We start from the raw sequence: 7978 nt of genomic DNA, 5'->3' as shown, positions 1-7978 counted from the left end.
CAATTGCATGATTTAGACGATATGATCTTTTGATGTTTTCTTTAGTGAAAGTTTTTATTTACATGTTATTTACCATTGTTTAGTTGGTTGGATTTTGATAAATTATCATGTATTAGGTCCTCTTACAACCATATAGGTAACCCATTGTTTTTTAACTGTTTTTACAAGAAATTGTCTGGAACATGTGATGTGCCACACCCCACATCTTTGCAAAGTGATGGCGCATGCTATCAAAAACTCTCACTACAACAAAATGGGTTTACATAACCTTTTTATTATCAATTTACCACTTTAATGAGACTCTTTTTTCAATCTAATCCTACCAACAAGAAAAGTGTGTATAGAAATGAGTAAGAAAAATGTGTCATAATTGGTTGTTTTCAATGAACTTAATCAAATTCCAATTACAACACAATAAGCTTCAGTAACATTAAATTACCGATATCATGTAAACATTTTCTATGACAAATTCTTATCTCAATAAAAGTTCGTCAAAGTGAACTTTGTTTCTGTTCTAATTAATCATGTTACCTTAAATATATGAAGAACTATCACAAAAACACATTAATGATTGAACATTTACAAGATGTCAATAAACCGTTAGTTGACATTGTTCCCAAAAGTCATTGAATTATTGCTAATTGATGACAAGTATTTCATGTCATATAACTACAGTCTCAGTGATATTTATGGAAATGATTACAAAAAATGGCTTATATGATGGATTTAGACTATTCATATTCATACCCTGTGTATATACATTTTAGAATATCATCTGTTTTTACAGTGGTTTTCTAAGGTATTCGTTTCATGAGAACCTTTGTTTTTTTATTTTGTTCCCTATCTGGAGTATAACTCGGAGACCATGTTTCCCCTGGGAAGTTGTGGACGGATAGAGGGCTTTAAGGTTAAGTTAATAGTAGTCGTTAGGTAAACCTCTTTTTGATGTTTGCAACAAGAGAGAGGCAAGGTTTATCATATGCGAGGGTTTGTTAGGTCGGGATAGTGATTCGTTAAATCCACTTAAGTCACTATTAATATTTAGGATTTTTTATTCCGTAGTGTATGATGGAACCCGTAGAGTTCTGTTTGGTTTTCTGGGCATACTATGGCTATGAAATAACTAGTGCTGAATAGGTTGTCATGGAGTTGTTGTATTATGGCAAGTCCAAATGAGTGGGTGGTTTAAGAGAATGGGAAAAGAAGAGAAGTGTGAGGAAGGGTAAAGAATTGAATATGGTGCAGGAGGGAGGCTAGCCTAATGGATGAGATTAAGGAACAAGTGAGAAGGTGAAGAGTGTTACTATGCGTTAGTAGTCTGGCGTAGTGCGTGATAGAGAGGAGGTTGTAGGGCATAGTGGGTCACCGGTAAGGCACCCTTGAAGAAGCAGTGAGTAGTTTATGAGTCCGTGCTAGAATTACGTGGTTTAGTAGAAAAGCATGTTGGCATGAATCGTGAATCATTTTGATGTTTTGTTATGATAAGGGGGAAGGACTCGTTGGCATTGGCATTAGTGCAGCAAGGCATCCTGATCCGTCTGTTTTGTTATGGATGGGATGTTCCGGGAAATTTGGGCAAAGGGCCTATTGAGTAAGTGGTAAGCTGTGAAACATCTTTTGAAGATCATGATTTGGTGTTTCCTGGAATGTTAGGAGGTTGAATGACCCTATTAAATGTAGGGTTGGTGGCAGACTTTCTGGCTTTCTCCTCGGTTACTTTCTGTTGTTTCTTGAGACGATGATCAGTCGTGAGAATTTTTGTATGGTGATGGCAGGTGTTAGCGATGCCTGGAGATTTGTGTGTAGCTATATGTGCAGGGAGTTGGGAAGAATTTGTGGTGATGTGGCGGAAGAATGTTTATGATTTTTCCATTGATGTCAGTATGGATCAATTCATTTCTGGAACCTTGGTGATGATTTGTATCTAGGTGTTTAGGGACGTATTGGTGTTTATGTATGCTCGTCTAATCACGTAAAGCGAGAAGAAGAACATGTAGTCTCAGTGATTTGATGTGTGTTGCCTGTCATGGCAGCTTCCTGAGTGTTTTTGGGGGAATTTTAATGCTATTCGTAGTAGTTCGGAGGATTTGGTATTGCCCTAGCTTGAAGGAGTATGGAGTTGATGAGGTGTTATTAAGGCGATCTGGTGTGAGTTGGGTGTGATAGGTAACTGGTTTACCTGACTAAAAACTTCAAGGAATGTGTATCGGTTGCGTCGTTTGATCGATGCTTGTCCAATGAGGCGTGGAAGTAGCTTTTCGTATTCGGAGATTAGGGTTGTCAGTGGGGATTCTATATCATAGCCCTCTTTGGTTCTATACAGGGGAGACAAGGAGTAGGCCGTCTCCTACATTTTGTATATTTTTCTCATTGGCGGAGCAGAGGGTTTCTTAATACTATCAGGTCAGTGTGGAGAAGTCTGAGGATGTGTCTCCTCAATGATTAGTTTTGTGCGAAATTTGAGGCAGAGTGAAGCGGGTTTTTCGTACATTGTTGTGAGCGTATCTCTGTGTTAGCTATGAAGAGTGCGAGTGGCTAGGCAGTTATGGAGTTGCTCAGGCTGCGGTAAAAGAGGAATCCTAATGCAGAGTCGATGTGTAACGGAGGCGGCTCGGGCCACTGAGGTGTTTTGGTCCGTGGCGAGATTGGAGGAGCGTCGCTCCGACAGAAAGCCAGGTCAGTGGCTGAAGTTAGGTGATATCGAACACATAGTTTTGTGCGAAATTTGAAGGCAGTGAAGCGGCTTTTTTTCATCGTTGTGTTCGTTCTCATCGCAACTGCAGTGGTTTATTTACGGTCGTGGATGCAGGAGGGACTCGTCAGACGGTGCATGATAGGCTGGCAGTGGCTATAGAATTCTTTCAAGGTTGCTTAGGGGCTCAGCATGTGGGTTATAGGGATCTTACTGCCCGAATTGAGGATATTATGCAGTTCAGCTGGCCCAAGGAAGGGGTGGAGGCTCTTGGTCAGCTAGTGAGTCAGGAAAAGATTCAGAAGACTTTATTTTCGATGAAGTCTGGGAAGGCTCCTGGGCCTGATGGGTTTTCGGTGGATTTTTACAGAGCTACTTGGAGTGTGGTTGGGGATGATTTCTATGACGCTATGCTGAATTTTTTTTAGACATGTTACCTGCCTGGTGGAGTTAATTCTTCTGCTATTACTCTCATCCCTAAGACGGGAGGAGCTGAACGTATGGAGGAGTTTCGTCCTATTTCATGTTGCAATGTTGTGTATAAGTGTATCTCGAGGATCATAGCTGAGAGATTGCGGTTGTGGTTGCCTGATTTCATCAGTGGTAATCAGTCTGCGTTTGTTCCGGGTAGGTCGATTTTCGATAACATTTTATTGTGTCAGGAGCTCGAGGGGAGCTATAAGAAGGGCAGATGGAAGTCGCGTTGTGTGTTAAAGGTAGACCTTCAGAAAGCATACGATTTGGTGAATTGGGATTTTCTGTTTGGTGTGTTGTTGGCTATAGGTATGCCCCTTCAGTTTGTTAGTTGGGTGAGGGCTTGTGTTACTTCACCTAAGTTCTTTGTGATGATTAATGGTTCCCTTGAAGAGTTTTTTCCTGGTAGGAAGGGGTTGAGGTAGGGGGATCCGTTGTCTCCTTTTTTGTTTGTGATGTTGATGGAGGTTTTGTCTAGGTTGTTGAATAAACATCCTGTATGGTTTAGGTTCCATGATCGGTGTGAGTGTTTGGGCCTAACTCATTTGGTTTTTGCAGACGATTTGATGATTTTCTGTGTAGCTGAGAGAGATTCTTTGGAGTTTGTGAGGCAGGTATTGACAGAGTTTGCAGATCTATCTGGATTAGTTGCAAATGTTAGAAAGAGTTCTATGTTTTTTGCGGGTGTGGAGTCCAAGGAGGCGGAAGAACTAGCTACATATATGGGTGTCTCTCTTGGTTCGTTGCCTGTTAGGTATCTGGGTTTACCTTTATTGGCAGGTCGATTGAGGGTTGTGGATTGTGCGCCTTTGATATAGAGGATTACAACTCGTATTAGAAGTTGGGCAGCGAAGTCCCTCTCCTTTGCTGGGAGATTGCAGCTTGTTAGGTCTATTTTACAGTCCTTTCAGGTTTTTTGGTGTAATATCTTCGTGTTGCCTGCATGTGTAACTCATGAGGTTGATCATTTTATGGAAGGGTAGTATGGTGAGTCGGGGTGGTGCACCGGTGGCATGGTATGAGATGTGCTTGCCGTTAGGAGAGGGGGGTTTGGGTGTGAAGCATGTGGCCTCTTGGAACCAGGCTGCTATTATGAAGCTGCTTTGGCTTCTCTTAATTAAATCAGGGTCACTATGGGTGGCATGGGTGGCTGCCGGGGGGCGCGATTTTGGATTCATACGGGTCTACGGTGGTTCATGATGCAAAGAGTAGTTTAGAAGCGCGGTTGTCAGAGTTCATGGATGGTGAGGGAGGTTAGAGGTAGTCTACAGTGTCTTGAGAGCTGCTTAAGATCTGGGGTATTATCCAGGCAGTAGGGCCTAGGGTGAGGGGAGAGGAATATTGGGTTTGGGTGTCAGATGCTAGTGGTCGGTTTTCTATCGCTAGTGCTTGGAAGAGTATACGTCCTCGTCATCCTAGGGTGTCTTGGGCTGGTATTTTATGGGCGAAGGGTGGTATCCCGCGTCACTCCTTCTATGCGTGGTTAGTAGTGAGGGACAGGTTGGGTACGCGAGGTTTGTTGAGGATTGGGGTGTGTTGTCAGAGGGGGGTGTCTTCTGTGTGGGGGAAGTGGAGTCGCAGGATCATTTATTTTTTCAGTGTGAGTTTGGGTAAGAGGTGTGGTCTAGTGTGTTGCGTCAGCTGGGTTCGACGCATCGGGTGGCTGGTTGGGATGTAGAGTTGAATTGGTTGTGCCGAGTGGGGTCAGGTAAGGGGGTGCATAGTAAGTTGTTCCATGTTTTCTGGTGTGCGTTCATATACTAGCGTAATCGGCAATTGCATGAGGTCGACCAACGGTCAGTTTCTACACTTAGTTTCACCTTATGGTCTCTACAGTTCGTGCTCGTGCTACTTCCTAGCGGGTTGATCTTCTTGGTCTTATCTAGTGTATGTACGGATTTTTTCCTTTTGAACTTCATGTTGTTCTCTGTTTTGCTGTAGTCCCTTATTTGTGGGGTTTTGGATTCTTTTCTCTACCTTTCTTCCTAGTGGTTTGCGAGTTTGCGTTTTTATGTTGGTTTTGTTCTGATCTTATCCTGTTGGCTTTGTTTTGGTTTTCTTGCCCTGTTTTTGCATGTGCTTTGTTGCTTTGATGCCTTGATCCCGAGTTGTGGGATCCCCCTTGTTATTGTATAATAATATCACCTATTCTTAAAAAAAAAAATGTACGTGAACATAAATATGAACTTTTATATATAAAAGTAATTTGTAACGTTAATACAATGGAACTATATACAACGAAACCAATAACGGAACTTTGGTTAAGTTATTTATAAATTTAGTAATTACAATTATTTACAACAAAACTAGTAAATAAACTTTGATTAAGTTATTTACAAAAAAAATTAAATACAACTAAGTGTTAGCACCATCCCAACAAAAAAAAAAAAACACACACATATAAATAACCTGTTTGGTGGTTTCCTCGTTCCAACGTGTTTGTCCAATCCCTAGTAAAAAAAATAACATTCATTTTAGAATTCAACTAAGTACATCAATGTCAACAATTATAACAAAACTCAAAAGTGATACATTTTTAATGTTCGCAATCTTCTCAACTTATTAAACATAAAAAAAATGTGTAATGTTCAAAATATTGATGTTCTTACATTTTTCCTTCTACTAACAACTAAACAAAAATCTCATGTCACATAGTCAAAATATAACACTCAAATATCCAATACAAAACATTTTTCATGCTCAAAAGAGATGTTCTAACTTTGAAAAGAGTCATAGAACTCATGTCGAACAACAATGAAACAATTTGAAACTACAAACAAAGAGTTTAAGATTTAATTAGAAATCTTGATCTACAATCAAACTTAATTAGAAGTAAAAAAAATACAAATAAACAATATAACAAACAATAAACATCAATCTTGCTCAAAATATTGATGTTAAAACTTACTTCCACAAAGTAGGAATTCCAACGCATGGGTTTATTGGAAAAAATAGAGTCAAATGAAATAAATCTTGTATCAAAAATTAAAAATTCTTATTGATTTATTGATTTATTTATTTTTAGGAGGAGATAAACAAGTGAAACATATACCTCTTGAATGAAAAAAATATTTATCACATCAAGAAATGCAATATACCTCTTAGACATCAAAAGAAATACTCACTTCAAAACTATGTCTAAAGAAATACTCACTTCAAAACTTCTTTTTTTAAACTTACTTCTCTTCCATAAATATTTCTCTCAAGATATAAACATAATAGATAAAGAGTAAACATACCTCCAAAAAAAATACTCACAATTCAAAACTTCTCTCATAGATTTTAGAGAATAGCTACAAAAATATAAATATAAGTCTCGTCCAATATTTATGCCGTATTAAAACATAATAATATATAATATATAGTAAAAAAATCCATCATACACAAAGGAAATGTCCTTCTCTTAACAAGATTCTTAAAACTTAGTTCGAACACTTTGAAACAATCTTGAAGTATAAACAAAAAGTTTAAGACATAATTAGAAATCTCAAACTACAATCAAATTTAATTTAAAAGCCAAAAAATTATTAAATTCTTAATACAATAAATTTAAGACTTGATCAAAAAACAATTCAACATGTTTTTCAATAATACACTTAACAATGCATCATGCTTCTCAAAATATTAATGTCATTATATTTTACATCTATTAACAACCCAACAAAAGTCTTATCTATGTCACATAAATCAAAACGTACACTCAAAATATATGGTACAAAACATTCTTTATGTTCAAAGAAGATGACCCTCACCTTAACAAGAATTTTAAAACTTAAACAAATTCAAGAACTACGAAAAAAGATTTTAAAACTTAATTAAAAATCTCGATCTACAGGTAAATTTAACATTTGAAACATGTACCTGTTGATTACAAAAATATTTCTCACATCAAGAAATCTTCATAAGACTCAAGTCTAAATCGATCCCATATAAACTTCTAAGTACAAAATTTAAGAATTCAAAACAGTTCTACTATTTAAATTTAGATCTACCAACTTTGTTAGCGTTAAGATATCTCTTCCGAACAACATGCTTTGGTCAATCTGTTGTGTTTAAGACATAACCACGATTTTCTGTACAATATGTTCCAATGTCTGGAGAAATGGAAAACCCAATTTACAAAATTGCAACCCACTAAAATTCTAGCCACCAAAATTTTATATTCCACTTCTCGCCACCAAATTCTTCCCATCGTCCTCCATTTTAGGCTTTGCATTCAGGATAGGTAGAGCAACAAAAAATCGATCCAAACAAGTTTCAAACTGTTTTCGAAATTAGAAACATAACATTCATGAGATTAATGAAAAGTTTGAAATGGATTTGCAAACAAAAGGTTAAGAAAAAATGTGCGAATGATTTTTACCTTTGTTGCGAGTTGCTGACTTGCAGGATTAAAGAAGCTGAGGATAAAATGGATGTGTGAGGAGAGTGGAGAGGATCTGAGGACTGCTGTGGAGAAGAGATGGCTGCGCACGTTTAGGGTTTTCTTCTTTGGGAAATCGGCTGTCATATAATTTCTTATTTTAATAAATACAGATGGAGAAAAAATTGTCTTTAAATTTGATAATTGATTCTTAGTATTTAAATTTTAGATTTTTTTTAATTACTTGATATTTAAATTTTAGATTTTTTAACTTTTCATAATTTTTTTTTAAATAGTACAAATGAGGAAAATATTTTAAAATTTGATTACTACGTTGATTTTCAAATGAATGGTAAGATTTTGAATTATTAGTTTTTTTAAGTAGATAATTCAAATTTTCTATCCAACACAAATTTATTGAATTCAATGAATTTGAAAAGTTTTCGAAT

At 37.1% G+C, this 7978-nt stretch overlaps 1 long non-coding RNA gene across 1 annotated transcript; it reads right to left on the bottom strand.

Annotated features, from left to right (window-relative positions):
• Positions 1-5413: 5413 nt before the first annotated feature.
• On the bottom strand, positions 5414-7676 carry LOC120091717. Its single transcript, XR_005485819.1, has 3 exons — positions 7530-7676; positions 7163-7428; positions 5414-5616 (listed from the first exon to the last, which is right to left on the bottom strand). It is a non-coding gene; the product is annotated as an uncharacterized LOC120091717 (long non-coding RNA).
• Between the last annotated feature and the right edge of the window lie 302 nt (positions 7677-7978).

Source organism: Benincasa hispida, chromosome 11, assembly GCF_009727055.1.
Source record: "Benincasa hispida cultivar B227 chromosome 11, ASM972705v1, whole genome shotgun sequence".
In the NCBI taxonomy this organism is placed as follows: Eukaryota; Viridiplantae; Streptophyta; class Magnoliopsida; order Cucurbitales; family Cucurbitaceae; genus Benincasa; species Benincasa hispida.
The sequence above is the reverse complement of the archived record's forward strand: the minus strand, read 5'-3'. Positions and strand labels throughout refer to the sequence as shown.